This window comes from Amphiura filiformis, chromosome 9, assembly GCF_039555335.1.
Source record: "Amphiura filiformis chromosome 9, Afil_fr2py, whole genome shotgun sequence".
Classification (NCBI taxonomy): domain Eukaryota; kingdom Metazoa; phylum Echinodermata; class Ophiuroidea; order Amphilepidida; family Amphiuridae; genus Amphiura; species Amphiura filiformis.
The window spans coordinates 16,695,786-16,714,970 of record NC_092636.1 but is presented as its reverse complement, the minus strand read 5'-3'; positions in this window follow the sequence as shown (position 1 = coordinate 16,714,970).

Genomic DNA, 19,185 nt, shown 5'->3' with positions numbered 1-19,185 from the left:
GCACAAGGATTTAGGCGTTTGGAGAACGGAGCAAGGAGATAAGATTTTTGTGTGAGGATTTCATACGCAAGGATATTTATAAACTCAAGTGTACCCTGGACTTCGCTGATTTGCGCAGGACAAGTGAATAAGGATATATTACATCAGTCGTCCAGAACATTGCAAGAACTTTATGATCACCAAGAAGAAGAATGCTGGCTAAGTACTAAATTGTTAAAGAGTGATTATATTTGATTATTGTGTATGTGCATTTGTTGTCATATATTTTACCAATCATAACGTGCTTTCAATTAAAGACTTAGATTTTTTTAGCTTAATCAAACAGTGTATTCGTGTTGTGCATTCGTGTGAATTTGGGTAAAAGGTGATTTTAGCCTTGAGTCAAGTACGACTCGTAACAACATCACCTAAATCACAGGTCTAGTATTTGAATCAGAAAAGCAACCCTTCCCTTTCGCCCTTTACGTTCCTGAATGATTCCCACATTTCATTGTCATTGTCATTGTCAGTAGACAGCTCTAACGGCTAACCCACCAAATACATTGCCTTGGTCTACATACATTGTTTGTAGGCAATAACCAAATTGCTTTTTGGTTTTTCCTAAATGCGTGACCACGAGGAAGGGAAATCATTCATATCGTCTTGTTTGCAATCTGTTAGCACTAACTTGTCAAATAATACGAAATAATTTACGTGCAAAACAATACAGATATCGCTTAAGGCATAGCAAGAGGACGTTAGACCATGATGAAAAGATGTGGCCATAAAGACGTAAAAATATCTAATTATACAAGCTAATTGCTATTGCTATACGGCTTTGTCCAATGTCTCTTGATATTTTCTTCAACCACCACGGGAGACTGAAACAATCGAACAGCTCTCATGTGTACTTTGGTGATTACTTGTCAATGGCGAACAACTCGCTTACTTTTAAATCGTGTGGATTAAAGTTGTGTCATTGAAGCTTCTGAAAAAAGTCCCAATGGGACCAACCAAATTAGATGGAGTAAAAGTGACTGCCAAAAACTTTAGGTTTCTAGTCAGCTACTGGGCTGGTATTCTACAATGTATATCAATACGTATTTCAAGAATACGGCAAGGTTTTAACTGATGAAAGTCGATCAATCAATCAATCAATCAATCAACTTTATTTCCATGATCAAATTACAAAATTACAAAATGAATGAGGCCAGCAGTGACTGCCCCTGAACACAGTATTATATACCAAACGTTACTCGGGTAACTCGTGGAGAAGTGATGTTTTTGAAGAGTCCGTGAGTTAATAAACTTTCTTGTGTAGCATTTATATCATCAAGCCCTATACACACGATTAGCGACGGGTTTTTTCTAAATCCGGCACTCGCTTAGAGCTCATTTGTTGAAGCGCACACACATGTTCCATTATAGAAATTACCAAGCGCAAACTGCTTGTAATGTTCGTGTTTGTATGCAAGCAATGTCTCTACTCCTGAAGGCTGTGATTAAATGTCAACACATAATTATATTACTACAAACCATGTTTTGACTAAATACTAACATAATGAACTTACTTGTCTCAATAATGGTCGTCTTTTTTTCTTCTTCTTCTTTCTTCTTCTTCTTCTTCTTCTTCTTCTTCTTCTTCTTCTTCTTCTTCTTCTTCTTCTTCTTCTTCTTCTTCTTCTTCTTCTTCTTCTTCTTCTTCTTCTTCTTCTTCTTCTTCTTCTTCTTCTTCTTCTTCTTCTTCTTCTTCTTCTTCTTCTTCTTCTTCTTCTTCTTCTTCTTCTTCTTCTTCTTCTTCTTCTTCTTCTTCTTCTTTTTTTTTATATTTAATTTGATCCTTCTGTATCCTTTCCTAAGATCTGGGTCAAGTAGACATTAACGGGGTTATCATAATACAACCCACAAAGAATTCCAAATGTGACCTGCTTCAACGAAATGAGCGTAAAGTCGCAAGTTTGAAGTTCCGAGACGCTCCAGTCATTGTTCATTGTTTGAAGACACCTGTAGGCCTAAAGTCAGCGGTATGTTCTTTGTGAATGGGGATAGAATTGAATACATAGATAGTACAGCATATTATGTGAACATTCACAAATGACATACCACTGACTAGTCTTCAAACAAAGAGCAGCAACTAAACAGTTGGAACGTCTTGAAACTCCCAGCTTGCGACATTGCGCTAATTTCGTGGAAGCAGGTCACAAATATGTTATTACTCACTGCTTGGCCCCTAAACTGAGCTCAAAAAGAAACTTATAATTTTTACAACTTTGAATCATAAGGTCATATCTTAAAATACTGTCAATCAAAATGAACCAAAATTACACACAGGATTATTTTAATACTCTACTCAAAACACATGTCAGTAACCAATCAATTGTCTAACTGACACAACAAAAAACACTGTCATGGGACAGCTTCCTGGACTTCCTTCACTTTCACAGCCCAACATTTGGCACCCAGGACAAAATCTGTGAGAATGCACACAAGATCCTTGCACAGATGATAAAACGGTGCTGCTTTCTTCTTTTCATACACTTTTGTCATGAAACAGGGCTGGGCTGTGAATGTGGTCCAGGAAGCTGTCCCATGTCAGTGCATTTTGCTGTTGTGTCAGTTGGATAACTGCTTGGTTACTGACATGTGTTAAGAGTAGAGTATTGAAGTAAATCTGTGTGTAATTTTGGTTCAATTTGATGGACAGGATTTCAAGATATGACCTTGTGAAAAATTATAAGTTTCTTTTTGAGCTCAGTTTAGTAACAGATCGATATGTGATATGCTCAAGGAATTAGTTTGTAAATACAACGTATTTCGTACAACAACGTAGTACTTTCTCGAATTGACTGATCAACTCTCCCACTCCTCGTCTGTTTCCTGTTGGAACTGTGACGTTGGTGGCGTTTTGGACTGGAGTAGGTGGTCATATATGTGGGGTAGAAAGTGGTTTCCCTCGTCTCGGTTGAAAGTGTTGCCCCCCCCTTTTTTTTGTGGATCAAGATAGCTTCCTTGATGTGTCTTCGCTTTCTGTTTTGCTCTTTGTCTCCGCTACGTGGTCCGTTATGGCTGATTTGTTTACCTCTCCTGTGACCGAGGCTTTTCTCTGTGATTTTGTGAATGTTTTATGTGAGGCTTTGTGAGCTTCTGTCTTATGTTCTGTGAGGTGTGTTCCGAATACTCCGAAACAAGCTCTTCCTCTAGTCCCAAGGATTAAAAAAGTCAATGGTCATATATCTCAAGAATGTCTATAATGAGGTATAGTTCAAAATAAATAGGTCATCGCGTAAAATCAAAAATTTGACCTATATCTCATTAATTAGGCATTTTGGAGAAATATGACATTGATTTTTTTAATTTTTTTAGACCAAACGACCAACATGCTTTAGATGTCTGTGTAAGGTCAACGATATGCTTCCGAAACCAGTCAAATGTTATGTTTTGCATGTACATTTTTGAAAAATATCATGCAACTCTCACAACTTTCTCTAGGTCGTGAGATCCTTCAGACTGTCGAGTACATGAAGTAAGTTGGTCTGGAAAATTTAAAATAATCTTGGATGGGACATACAAGAAAGTTGAAGACATGATATCGCTGGCTAGTAGACGTTTATTTATGCTCTATGCTCTTCTAAACATGATGCTCCAGTTGAGAATATGCTGGCCATTTTTAAGACTTATATCCGACCCATTTAAGAACATGCATGTGCAGACTGGCATCCAGTGCTTTCTAAAAACCAAAGCCACCAGATTGAAAGGATCCAAAAAGGCACTTGCAAAATCATCCTTAGCAATGACTATCAGGATTACGAGTCTGTGAGCTTAACATCAACATTATTGCCAACCGTATGAAAGATCTAGTCTGTTTGGCCAGCAGCTCCTCAACTCTGAAAGACACCGCCACCTACTTCCAGAGCAGAGATCTATCAATTACAACCTCTGTCACCATTCCGTTTATCATCAGAATGCTCAATTTAATTTAGAAAGTTAGTGTAACCCTTTGCTTATGCTGGTAATTAACTGCTTTGCCTGTATCTCTGTTTTTCGTTTTGTTTTTAAGTAAATTGTTGACTGTTAAAGCCGGGTTTTTTAGCCTATGCAGCCTGCCGGCTATTTGTATACCGTGAATAAATAAATAAAAATGTGATATCTTATAGCTTGATCATTTTCAAATTTAATACCCCATATGACCTCGAGAAATCGATTTGCTCAAGGATGCATACTTTGCACTCGGTAGATTCTAAATCTACATAACCTTCTCCAATATTTAAAGAATAAAAATACGCAACTTCCCTGTTATCTCTATCCACGACTTATATATTATAACCGATAAGACTGACATATGTAAATAGTGAGATGGTGTAATTAGCTTCAATAATAACAAGATATTCTTTCACGTACGCACTCCCTAAAATCTATTTGATCAACAATGACAACATTCATTACTGGAGGAACGGAATTATTTTCATGCCAGAGGACTTGACTCTGTAAAGCTAACATGACTGACACGTATTTTCTTTTGATATGTTACGTTTAGTAAGTAGCGGAGCGGGAATGCTATAAATTGATGTCTAATTATACTTCAATCAAATATGTACAATTTAATATAAATTGTAAATCAGCATATGCAACGTATTTGAAGATGCAATGATTTACAGCATTACATTTAAATTTTAAGCGTTTAATATATAACTTAATTGACTATTCCAATCACCATGACGGTGATGTTCGGATAAAAACTGTCTATTGCGAATTTCTTTTCCACTATAAAAATATAATATTCCATTACAAAAACATTTTGATACCGTGGCGTTACTAATTAAAAGAAATTTCAAATCAAGTGGAAGATTCTTCTGGGAATGCTTTGCAACCTATGGCTATGTTTTTGCAGGTCTCATTTTTCCTTGAAGTGAATGTGTTATGTGTGTATCCTACCGTGCCACAGTGGCTACATGGTAATCGCTTATTAAAGGGTATACAATGTATTGTTGGTCGAAGCAGCAACAAAAAAATGTAGTTCACAGCATCTTGCGATTGGTAGTGAACTTTAGCAAAAATTGCATTGCTCAATTCATAGCGAGCGTGTAGAAGAATTCAATTACACAGATATACTTTTGTAGGTCCTGTGGTTCTGGTATGTTGTAAAGAGGGCTGAAACAACACTTTTGTAAAACGTACATAACTCATTAACAACAATGAATTAAGCAAGTTTTCAAAGTATATGATTTGTAGAATGAACTTTTGCAAAACACCAAAGTGTTATTTTTTAATAATATATTGATTCAGATAATGAAAATCGGTTTTTTGGCTGCTTCGACCAACAATGCCTCATATACCTCAACAATGCCTCATATCTGCTAGTTTCTGTTGACAAGGGGCAGTCTTCAGCAAACGGCTCTTTTCAGAGTCATCAGTAGACAAGGGCGGTCTACATGTCTCATTCTTAGGTACTTTGTCCTGAAGAAGCCAGAGCTACTCCTGACAAAAGCTTGACAGTTCTAAACTTGTCCGACGGCGAACCCGCTAAAAAACCTACTAATTGCCTCATATACCCTTAAGCTGTAAAATTACGATTCATATCATGAGTCCATCGTGGCACGTAGTTTTTTTTTTATTAATGATCTGTTCCCACAACCTCTTCCATACTGCATAGTGTGGAATCAGTGAGTACGTCAATTTATGATATAAATGCTTGTACAAAAATAAATGTTACTCCAAACGAATGTGGAACGTAGTAGGTGGTAGTGTTTTTTTCTGCTTTGGCATGTTGATCCTCAGTTCAGTTTATCTAAAATATGCGCAACGAGACATGTGGGTGTTTGAATGCTGCAACAGGAGGTGAGAGTTCATAGGGGCAATGTCGGGAACCCAGGTCACGCTATTGTTCGACCTAGCCTACACCATTTTAACGCATGCGTGTTCGTCAGTACAGCTTTAGTCTCCTTCACCTTGGCAACACGATATGTAGAGTGACTTGAATCACACTGACAGCGAAGGAGAATACTAGCTGGTCAGACAGTTTAATTCTATCAAGCATATAATACCTGAACAATCACCGTCATATTGATCGATTTACTACCGAATATATTGTATACTCAAAATATAATTTAAAAATTGTAAACGTGTGAACTTATATATTTGTGTACTAAAGTATAACTACACGTGAATAACATCATGTAGGAAACAAAATGGCCGCTAATGACCGCCTATTGTCTAGACCTAGGCTACATCTTCCGGCCTCGTCACGTGATTTCAGTCGCCTATCTCGACTATTCAATTATCCCTGGCTGCAAGCTGCAAGCTTCGTTTCTAGAAACACTTTTTTCACATAGAGCTAAACTAAATTTGCTGTGATTTCGAAGTTACCACATAAAAGTTTGAAAGATCATAATGATAATAATAAATTGTAACCAGTTATAATTCATTATAATAAACTCTCGTCCTGCGAGGCAGATCGATGCACAAATTAACCTCCAAATGAAGGACAATCTATTGAGCTAGTTTGCACCTTCTCCATCTACCTTTTGATGTCAGCAAAGATTACTAATAATGGCATCATAATCCGAACGTATTTTTCAGCGTGTTAATACCGTATCCTTAGAACGCTGCGTATTAATAATGAACGCACCGTCAGGCCCCACAGCACCGTCCGGCAAGGCCCGCAGAGCTGGCATAGTATTTGCTCCCGGGCAACTCAACCCAAACCTCCACGTGGTGTCGGATTGGTAACGCAAACTTGGGCAATGGGGATCAGGCTTGTATGCGAGGAAGACAAGCTAGCGGAGGTTCATGTAAAGTTTTGACCACGTTCTAGTCCTGCCTCGGCTGACTCAGCCTTGTGTGGCTCTGAAAAAATACCGTTTGGTTTTTTACCACGTCTACAAAGAAATAAATTTGGATTCATCGTACGAGCACATACAGCAAGAGACATACAACGAGCTAGGCATGAAGAAGATAGGAAATAACTAAGATGCAGTGAAGCAGATAATTACGTTTTGTTACTGAATGAAGATAAACAGGTGCAATTTGACAAAGGAGTGAGTACTGGCGCAAATAACCCTGGTAGTTGAAAGCGCCATACAAATCTACAAAAAAACAAAAAACAGCATTGTACTATCATATCAACTATAACGGATTAAATTGAGAGCTTTCTTCTTCTTTTCAATACATAACTAACCACCAGTATGTATATTCAACATTGATTATATCAATGTAAACCTTCATTTATGGGCTTGTATAGGTGAATAACACATTAATTAAACAACTCCAGTTCTCTTACGTATTTGAACAATTTCCGCCGGATATTTGTGGAACACTTACATGTTCAAACAAGATATTTTGGCGCAATTGATGTAATGCACAATACAAAGTTTATAAGAATCTTTCCTTCTTACATATAGTGGTTGAGCCCGGGGTTGGGAGGTAGCAAGGGGGAAGTAAAGTTGCAGCTTTACCATTAGTTGACATCATCTCTCACTCTCTCACTCGGACGACTTTTGTCGGACTCCTACGATGGCTCTCCAGATGTGTCTGTCCTGCATGCAGCTCCGGATTTCGTTTGGTTCCTGTCCAGTGTCCTCACACAGAAGATCTACATAGGTTTTGCTCGGTCGCCCCACACTTCTTTTGCCGTGACTGGGTTTCCACAACACTAGGTCTGACACCACCTGCCCTGTACTTCTTAAACAGTGACCAGCAAATTGTAGTCTCCTTTTCCTGATTTTATCAGTTACCTTGGGAGTTCTCCATACAGTTCTTTATTTGTGGTATGTGTCCTCCAGCTTATATCAAGAGCTGATCTAAGTAGCCTGGTGTACCAACCATCCAACAACTTGCGGATCTTTGTTGTCACTGTCCATGTTTCTGAACCATAGAGCAGGATGCTTTCTACTGTTGCTTGGAATAGCTTGACTTTAATCTGCCTTGGAAGATGGGATTTCCAGATTTTAGTGAGCTTATTACATGCCCTCCATGCCAGTGCTTTCCTTGTTTTGATGTCCTGCTCGCTGCTTTTGATCCAAGCTCCAAGATATTTGAAGTCTTTCACAACTTCCAAACTGGATCCATCTGCAGTTCTTACATCCACTTCAGTCTGTTGATTGAATACCGTGCATTTTGTCTTTTTGGTATTCATGTGCAGACCTACTTGTAAAGCAGCTTTCTCTATCCTTTCCAGTAGCTCTTGAGCTTGACTGGCAGTATCAGATATTAATGCTATATCGTCAGCAAAGTCCAAGTCATTGACACATAGCGGTCCAACCCTTCTACTGCGTCTGGGATTTGCTGTAAAGCCTAGATTCTCTTCTCTACCATCTATAGCAGATCTCATGCAATAGTCTAACACAGTTATAAAAATATAAGGAGCAAGAGTGTCCCCTTGAAGAACTCCTGCAAGGATGTTGAATTCCTCTGTTTCTCCATCAGGAGTCACAACTTTTGCTCTTGTGTTCTGGTAGGTGTCTTCTATGGCTTTCACAATTATGATGGGTAGTCCATATGCCTTGAGTATTTTGATCATTTTCCCTCTATGTATTGTATCGAATGCTTTCTTAAAATCAATAAATGTCATTACTGCAGTGAGATTTTTGTCCTGAATTCCTTCTATTATTCTTCTAAGTGCAAGAATCTGGCATACAGTAGATCTGTTTTCTCTAAATCCGCATTGGTTTGGTCTGAGTTTGGTGTCCATATGTGGTCTTATCCTTTCAAGCAGCATGCGATTGTAGGTTTTTGCTACAATAGAGCTAAGGCTTATACCTCTGTAGTTTGCAGTGTTGCTGAGATCCCAACTTTTTGGTACAGGGATAAGGTTCATTATAGACCACTGATCAGGTTTTTCGTTGCTAACAAATGCTTTGTTGCAGAAGTCAAGGATAATTTCATCCAGGTTGCATCTTTTTATGACTTCTGGAGGAATTCCGTCTTCACCAAAACTTTTCCCTTCCTTAATGGCCTCCTTTGCCTTTTGATATTCTACTTTGTCAAAGGGATCAGTTCTGATTGGTAGTTCTTCGAAGATTGTGGGTATATCTTCATCTTCATCAGTCACAACTGGAGGATCTCCAAGAAGTTGCTGAAAGTGATTGATCCAGCTTTGGATCCTGCCTTCTTTAGTATCCCCCTTTAACCTTCCATTTTTTGACTTTTTTCTACCACTGATCTCGTTTACGTTTATGTATTAAATATATATTGCAAGGTGAATAATAACCCATTAGGAATGACTATGTCAAGCACATATGCAACAGGGCACTATATTAGTTATCCTTATGGAATCGGGTATGGGATAATCGGTGGTTCAAAGCAAACCACTGTTAATCATAATCCGGAAAGATGTTGATGTACACGGCACTTTAAGAATCAGTGATCTCACCAACTGACAGTCTAGGAGTCCATTCCAAACATGGACTGCAACTTTTACGAAAGTACTGCCGGTAGCAATTGAACCGGATTAGCTTTTGGCTGGACAAAGGTCGTCAAACTTTACACAGTGTGAAATTTCAAACTTGCTTGTATTTGAGTACAAATTTGTGAATATTCCCAATCATCCAGGTAGATAAACATAATAAAATGAGTATTAAAAACACAATTTATTAAAGTAAAGTGCCAGAACATTCGATTTTTAAAAGAATTATCATACTTGAATTTTGAACTCTCTGATTGATGCGGAGGAGTATCATTATACAGAGGGAATGTGCTGTCTACTTGTAAATGAATCATCTGGGAGGCAGTAATGTACTTCTTGTTGACAGTAATGTGTTTTCATTACATATAATATGTAACCAGCAGGTATTAAAGACGACATTTAAGTGTTGCCTCAGTAGTTTAGTGTTCCAATTCACACGTTATTTGCTAACTGCTATTAGGCAGCTTGACACGAAACTAAGTCAGCTATATTTTATAGGTGATGCAGTTGAACTTTCAAAGTGAAGTGAACTATTTAAAAATTTTGTCGAAATGCCATTTTAATTTTTCACAAACATTGTTTGCCAAATATTTTATGAACCCTTAAATAAAATTAGGTTAGAATATTTTGCGGTACATTTTCAAAAAATGTTTCTGAATGTTATGTAAACGTTTTATACCCTTTATATAAAACCGGACATTTAACATTTTTTGACAACCTTTTGTAACCTTTTGCGAATAATATCGAAAACGTTTTGTGCTTGGTGGGTTAGAAAGGAATAATAGTATAGGAGCCCGACCCCTCGGGTGGGGTTTTGGTAACATTGGAAGGCAAAGTTGCACTGGTAGCAGATCATGGGGTTACAGGACCATTGGTGACTTTTTTGTCTTCGTTGTCGTTTGGAGATCTACGAATTTGTCTCAGTGTGCAGTCTGGCCTAACATACACGCTCCGTAAGTGCTGAAAGTCCTCCTTAGAGCTTCAGAGACTCCTTGAACATGAGGTATCTCTACATAACCTTTTGCGGCGCATAATCAAGTCTAAGGTTTAAAAAAAGTTCATGACCTGGTCAACATCACAGTCTCAGTCTTGCTGATGAAAGATAGCATCTGAAAATTCCAAGGTAGGAACAATATGCTTGTGTTTTGATCAAATCTTTAATCTTTCATTATACCAAAATAAGTGACCTTTCTGCAGAAAGTACAAAACAGCACTGTCACAACAAGGCGCAGCACTCCCAAGTCAAGTTAACACATACAATGCATACAAAAACTTCAAAGCGGCATCAGTACAATTGACTCATCCTGATGAGTAGTGAGACTTTAGGCGCGATTTAAAAGCAGATTAGCTGAAGGTCTCTAATAATCGATGAATTATCGCAGACAATAATACTAGGAAAATGACTAAAAGCATCCGTTTTAGGAGTGATGGGTTGCGTGTAAGTTATAGTTTCATGTAGTAGTTAACTTTCTGAAACAGGGATCTAAAAACTCCCTTGGAGGAAAATCAACTGGCAACTCCAAGATCAACGCTGGAACTACTTCTAGCGTCGGTTGATAAAGATAACAGGTGTTGTTGAAACGTACACAAGTAAGTGAACTTTCTGAATCAGATACAAAGAACTTTGTTAACTAGATAAATATGTCTTTCTCTAGTTATGAGATTTAAAGTTATGAGTCTTCTTATGCTGGTATGGTTGTTACTACTACATTGACAAAGAATACTATTGACCTATTAGCACAATGTTGAATTTGTTCCAGTTTATCTAATATTACCTTTCTTGTAAACATTCCAAAGACATAAACAGAAATCTAGTGTTGGCAAACGGAGTAACTGGTAAGTGTTCTTAATTCCCGTGACACGTATATAAAACCCAGTGATTTATTGCACTTTGTGACATTTTTGCTGACATTTTTGCTTTGCAATTCCACAAAGAGACGTAGGTTATCAGTAGTAGCAACTAGTGCCATTGATGTGATAGGAAAGACCTGATTTGTTTTTACGCCTGGTTCTGCTCATAACGTAAGATGGGATTTAGATGGGTTTAACTAAAGAGCGTTATTGCATGACCAGCAGTTTAATCTGCCCAGAGTGCAATATAGTAATAACATTAAACAAACTTGGACCCAAATTGATCCCTTTAACCACAGACAACGTATTGGCCCATTCTGAACAAGCACCGCGAAACATAACACATTGGCGACGACCAGTATTAGTGATGTTAACTATTGTAGTAAAGGTATATGAATGACACACCTTGAACACACTTTCTTCCCGGGCTCTTGCTGAAGGATAAAAAGCCCTTATGTGGCCCACTTTTATCACAATACACACAGTGCATAAATCTATTATGGAGCCATGTTAATATACAACTTTCTGCTAGAGAGCTTCCGTTCCATGCGTGAACTTGTTGCATGTCTTCTCTAAAGCTCTATCGATGTCATTCTTGACATCTACTCTACTTGCAGGCAGTCCATTCCATGCGCTCACCACACTATTGCTGAAAGAATTTCTTCTTATACGGAGTCTAGTATGCTGTTTCTGTACCTTCAGACTGTGCCCTCTTGCTCCCATATCTTGCTGTGCCGTTCCATTTGAAAGATGGAGGCTGAGTTGATGTCATTGATACTATGCATTATCTGATACATCTGTATCAGATCTCCTTTAATCTTCAGTAGGTCAACGTTGGTAAATCAGACTCCTTCAATCTCATATGTCTTCTCGTTCAGGCTTGCTACAATTTTGTGGCTGATCAATCCAAAAAATTTAGTCAAGCTTCATTTCTGCCTTCTTTCACATCACGTTTATATTCAAATAAGACTTCTCACATTTCTTAAATCCTTTATATCGTTTAAAAATACAACTTCGGGCTCTCTATGCCCTAGCAAACTAATATTATGTCATAATGAGCTCCACTTCAATCAGCACATATTTTGTTTTGACATTTCAAAAACTCGCCCTCCAACCTCTATATGTTTCTTCATTCTGTTATTGAGACGTGATAAACAATAAATATCTTTGAAACAAATATCTTTGAACCTGCTTTCAAAAAATCGGTGATTAGTTGTTTGGTTATCAAAACTTCCTTCACCCAATGGAATTTGGGAGCTGCGCAGATAATTGGTGGATGTTACAATCTAAGTGCGGATAGGTCTGCGCCTGAGGTTCGGCTGCAACTGGCCTAGATGATGCGATCTGATTGTGATGATTCACCATGGCAGCGAAATTACAGCGCTTTGAATCCTTCAAGATCTAGCTGGAAAAAGGCGCTATATAAATCCGAAATTTATTTATTTATTTATTTATTATAAGGTGTGAAAACTAAAATAAACGTTAATAAAATGTTTATTTGAAGACTACGGCCATTGAATATTAAAGCAGAAACTTAGATTCGCACCTAAATTAAATAGCATATTATTGAGATATGAATAGTTACCGTCACTTGGCGTCATATCTGCTTATCTCAAAATTTAGAAGTAGTCACTTGATAGTTACATTTACTTTCCATTTTCCTAAATTCTTATTTTTATTAATGATATGCCAATGGTAATTGAATACCTGAGTGGAAGAAGGGCCCAACTCCAATTTTTTACAAAAATGAGTTAGACTCAGCATATTATTGCCAGCAGACTGTTCTTCCTTGTGTGCGAAAGATGAGCCAAAATCCACTCTCCAAATAGTCTTCCACGCACTCTTAATCATGGTTTTCATGGAAGAAAGGCCCAACTCCATGGAGTTGGGCCCTTCTTCCACAAATATTGGGTTAAAGAGGAATTTTTTTCATCCATGGAAATCTGCTTTTCACTACAATAAACTTTCTTGCTAACATATTACATGCTTCTACTTGTGCAATTAATGGATAATTACCAACTTTCTGTAGCTATTTATAACCAATCTGCTTACAGAACTGGCACATGCAATATATTAGTGGAAAAAGGGCCCAACTCCAGCTCGTATTAAGACCTGTACCGTTGCCATGGAAACATCATATATAAGTTTGAATGTATGTAATATTGTATGTTCATGTATTGAAGATCCCCTGAAGATGAAAACATTCTGTCTATAAAACTTTTCCAAATATTAAGTTTTTTCTTGATATCTCAAAAACAGTTTTGATGGAGTTGGGCCCTTCTTCCACTCAGGTATTCAATTAAACATGGAAAGATCTCAATGTACGCTGATGATACCACACTATATATTAGTGGAAGTGATGTTAATGTAATATCCAAGAAGCTTACCAATGATATGGAAGAAATTACTAAGTGGCTTCGTAATGACATGCTTTTCCTCAATACTGGCAAAACAAATGTTATGCTATTGGGCAGTAATTCAAAATTACGCAATGTTCATGATGATTCGTTTTCAGTTATGGTTAATGGTTGTAAACTTGACAGGGAAATAAGGCGAAATGTTTGTGTGTGATAATTGACGATGAGTTGCTGTGGCACAAACAAGTAAGGCGTCTTAGCACATTTCTTGATGCCAATATTTTAAATATTTTGTATAAGTCATTGATTCAGACCCAGTTTGACTACTGCAGTGCTGTATGGTTTGGTAGATACAACGAGGATGTCCATAAACTCAGTGTATTACAAAAACGTTGTGCCAGAATTATATTAAGTGTAAAACTATCTAACTTCATCTGATATTATGTTTCCAATGTTAGGATGGAAGTCACTTCAAGACCGTTGTAACTTTTTAAAGGCTTTATTGATGTATAAATCTCTAAATGGATTGGCTCCATCATATCTCTCTTCAAAATTCAATTATACAGGGTGTCCCAGAAAAAATTACCGGGCGAATGAATTTGGACGTAAGTCGAGAAATAGACGTCTAAATCTAAAAATCTAAATATCATCGTGTAGCTTATCTTATTTTGCATCTTATACGCTAATTTTATTGGAATCGGTTGACAAATTGCGAAGAAATGAGTGATTACATAACGCTTGCGTAAATTCACTTCATTCCAAGTTTGAAAGAAAGATCATTCAACACAATGTGCACTAGTGGTTAACCGTCAATGGGCTTCATATGTTGAAATCCTTTTCGTTCTTTTTAAACAATCTGTATCTTGCAACAAATTTAATTAGGCTGTGTTCAAATTTGAAAATCAGCACGATTTCGAAAATGAAAGCTTGCATGTAAGATGATGATCGGTACTTGTAAATATCTTTTTTCGTTAATGTTAATATAAATGTTGTTTAAAAATGATTGCAAAAGAATTCTAGCTGGCTTAAAACATTTCACACACACATTAATGTTTTTGGAATATTTCCAGGAAATTGAAATGCAAAGTTTAAATCTTTTAAAACTTCAACATTAATGTTGCATGATATCAAAAATCACACGTAAAGCTGTAAGCACTTGATCATTGTCATTCTTGGCTCAAATGTTCTTTGGAAAGTTAAAAATAACACATTTGCACAACCTAAAGAATTAAAGTTGGAAAGTTTCCAATTGCAGAAATCAAAGTTTTCTCGGACAAACTGTGATTCATCTTCAGTGAAAGCATGAATAATATAACACCGTCGGATTATAAAATAGATAATGTGGACTAAATTTAATGAGATACACAACATTTAGTGAGCATGATGAGCGAGTATGAAAAAAGCGCCTGTTGATCAAACTTGGAATGAACTGCATTGATGCGCGCATTATGTAAACGTTAATACCTTCGCAACCAGTCAACCGAATCAAATAAAATTTTCGTACGTGATGCACAATAAAATAGGCTATGCGATACATTTTAAAGTTTTTGATTTTGATGTCTATTTCTCGACTTACGTTCAATTTTATTCACTCGGTAATTTTTTCTGGGACACCCTGTATTTCAGATAGACATTGTGTTAATACGAGACAAGCCGCAGCTGGTCTGTTGGCGTTACCACCATGTTTCAATGGCAATGATACTAAATATTTCAAGTCTTCATTAATTTTGTATGGAACTAAATTAATCTTGACATCAGAAAGTCACCAAGTATTCAATGTTTTAAGCGCATGTACAATTTATGATCAAATGGTATATTTCCATGTTGTTTATTATGTACTTTTTCATGAATATAGCATTTGTTGCTTTAGGACCAATATTGTTTTGCATTAAGAGTATATCGTATATTTTGGTTAATGTTTATGAATTTGGTTGTTATTTGTATCTTATTTTATGTTATTGTTAATTATTTCATCATGGTTGATGCGCACAAACCATCATGATAAACAGTATCTTCATTTTATGTTTGCATATAATTATGTGTGGGGGTGAGTGTATAGCGTGTGGGGGTGTACGTGTGGGGAGTAGTAGTGTGGGATGTGTAGGTGTTTGTGTGGTAGTGAGGACGATAATGTTGTGTGGGGAGTAGTGTAGTGGTGGATATTTGAGTGTGATATGAGAATATAAGTTCAATATGAGTTTGCTTTTGATTCGGATTTGTGCAATATATTTGCTTATAATTTCGTGCCATGTTGAGTTTCCAATATTAGCACTACTTTGTAATGATTTGTTCTTAACATTGTATTAGTTTAAGTACTTGTAAATTGGTATACCGTACTCTATTTAAATTGTGCTTTATATGTTTATGCTTTATTATATTACTCATGTATCTGTATGTTTTTGATGTTATGCAGGGCCCCGTGTAAGAGCAGCATTTTAGCTGATCGGGCCACCCTGGGTAAATACGATGCAATAAATAAATAAATTGTTAAGTAAAATCGAAATTTTAAAAAGGTATTGCAACACCTTCTTCACTTAACTAGGTGACATGATTATTTTACAAATTCCCCTCAGTTGTGTGTTAATTTATTTGAGCGAGTTCGCACGTCGTGTAGAAAATCCGCAGGGTCAGCTGAAGTCCCTGTGCACTTATATAAAACGCTACTCTAACCAAATATAACCAAAAGACAGCGTTTGCTATCAAAATGCATGTATCTAACAGAGAATAATAAGGTCAAATATGCGACTTGTTCTTGTTTTCCTTATACTTGCATTTGACATGCCCTACCGCATTTTGTTCATTTCATCGCAAACTTCTTTTCAAATCGATGACTTTGCTGCAAGTTCAGCCAACACAACTGATGTTTTGTTTTGCAAGCACTCAGCAGGCCCTCGAAAACAGGTTGCTGTAATCATAGTGTGGTTTCAAGAGCACTTAGCCTAGTAAACTTCTTATGAAAATCCTCTAATGTTTGGTTTTAATATACATGGAGTGTTTGTACATCTTTTGGGCATTTCAGTCAGTGACTGCCGACAGGAAATCACTCAGTTGACAATTATTGAGTCAATTCAGACAAGTCACCATTATGGTTTCACATTTTGCTTGTTTCAATTTAAGTAATTCTATCATTTTAACATGTTAAATGAGAGTGTGCATGTTTACTCAAAAACAATAAGCTTTAAAAAGGCACGTGTAACCCCACTGCGGAAGAAAACGACTCTTGACAAGGATGTCCATAAAAACTATAGCAAGTCCAGGACTATTTCGCAAGCAACAACTTATTATGCTGACGCGCAATCAGCCTACCGCAGCAACTATTCAACCGAGACTGCGATGCTACGGGTTCAAAATGACATTCTTCAAGGACTGGATAGTAATCAGGAAGCAGTGCAAGCAGTGCTTGTCTTGCTAGATCTAAGCGCTGCGTTCGACACTATAGACCATGAGATCCTTCTTCAGCGCCTTGAGAAATGCTATGGCATAGGTGGTGTGGCACTTTCTTGGTTCCGATCTTACTTAGCAAATCGAACCCAAAGCGTTGTCATCGGAGACTCTGAATCTCGTCAGCACGAACTTGTATATGGAATCCCTCAATCCCTCTGTGTTAGGGCGCCATTGTTCACATTCTATAGCGCTCCACTAAGTAATACTATCAAGAAGCACGAGATTGACCACCTAATGTAAGCGGATGATACCCAGATCTACTTCTTATTCAAGCCATCTGAAAAAGATTCTGTCATGCGTCGGTTTGAATTGTGCGTGAAAGATATCAAAATATGTGCTGTTGCTGTTGTCCAGTTCAACGCCGAAAAAACGTTTTGCATGTGATGTCCCGTTACAGAACCACCACCAATCTTCCGCCTATGATAATTGGCAATTCCACTGTAAACCCTTGCACAAAGGCTCGCAACCTGGGTGTGACATTCGACAAACATCTCGCAATGGAATCCCACATTGAGGACTTGGGAGCGACACGCCTGATGTCTGGTTTTTGCGGTTTTCGGTTTTTTGTGTGTTTGTTGCTCTGTAATCTTCACCAAGTCTCTTTCATCTTTGTTTTTAAGATTAGTTTCCATTTTAAACTATTGTCTGTTTTATATCTGTTTTTAAATTGTTTGATACTGTGTATTTTTATATTTCTTGTATTTTCTTTCCAATTCTGCTCGTTATATTTTATTGTATTCTGGCGCTTAGAGGCCGCATTTGGGTGTATTAGTGCGCCTTTTAGAAATCTCGTATTATTATTATTATTATTATTATTATTATTATTATTATTATTATTATTATTATTATTATTATTATTATCATTATTATTATTATTATCATTATTATTATTATTATTATTTTATGGGCAAAATTGTGCAATTTTACTCTAAATAAATAAATAAATAAATTTCGGTATTTATATAGCGCCTTACCACAGATCACGGAGTGTTCAAAGCGCTGTAATTTCGCTGCAATGGTGAATCATCACAATCAGATCGCATCAAGTAGGCATTGTGCAGCCGGAATGGCGTAAACCTATCCGCACTTAGATTGTAACATCCATCATTTATCTGTGCAGCTCCCCAAATTCCATTGGGTGAAGGAAGTTTTTGTTAACCAAACAACTAATCACCGATTTTTTTAAAGCAGGAGGAAACCGGAGATCCCCGGAGAAAACCTGCGAGAGCGAGCATGGAATCGGGATAAACCAAGTGCACATGAGTCCTTGGGCCGCGCCGGGGCTTGAACCCAGGACCGCAGTGGTGCAAAGCAAGGAACTACCGCTGCGCTAACTCGCCCTCTATCGCTTCCGTTTCGTTTACTCAACTAGCTACGCGAGCATCCCACTAGTCATTATAACAACACAACCAATCAGTATATTTTATGTCTAGGTCTCTGTATAGACGATATATAAATGATGCAGCCTGGTGAAGATTTTAAACTGCATTCCATCATCCGTGTTACACGTATAGACAAAGGAATAATGAAAGTTTACAACACAATTCAATATAACATCGAATTTAAAACGGCTTTAATAAACCCAATTCGGCTTCACAACACCAGTTTGGTGGTGAGGGGACCCAATAATGGCCGAATGAATTCTGACCAACGCTCTGCAGTGTTTATTGTCCTATTGTTTCCGATTAGAGCGCTGACATATTGGAAAATGTTGCCAATCAATATTCATGAGAGTGTACATTCAACGTCCAGTTTTCGAAATTAGGTGACTTGTGTTTGGCAGGTGCGAAATACATTTGACTGGGTGTTTTAATTACGTAACACATAACGGCATTGATGTCATCGAATGGCTGCTTAGTACGGTGTCTGATCTCCGCCAAACTCCCCTTTTATAATTCATCTCCCAAATTTTCAGTTTTCCCCCCCTTTTGCGAAATGCTTTCCCCTTTTTCAAATATTTTCCCTTTTAACTTTCCCCTTTTCAAATAGTTCCCCCTTTTCGACTTTCTCCCTTGTCGAATAGTTCCCCCTTTTCGACTTTCCCCCTTTTCAAATAGTTCCCCCTTTTCGAATTTCCCCCTTTCATATAGTTTCCCCCTTTTCGAATTTCCCCCTTTTCATATAGTTTCCCCTTTTCGAATTTCCCCCTTTTCA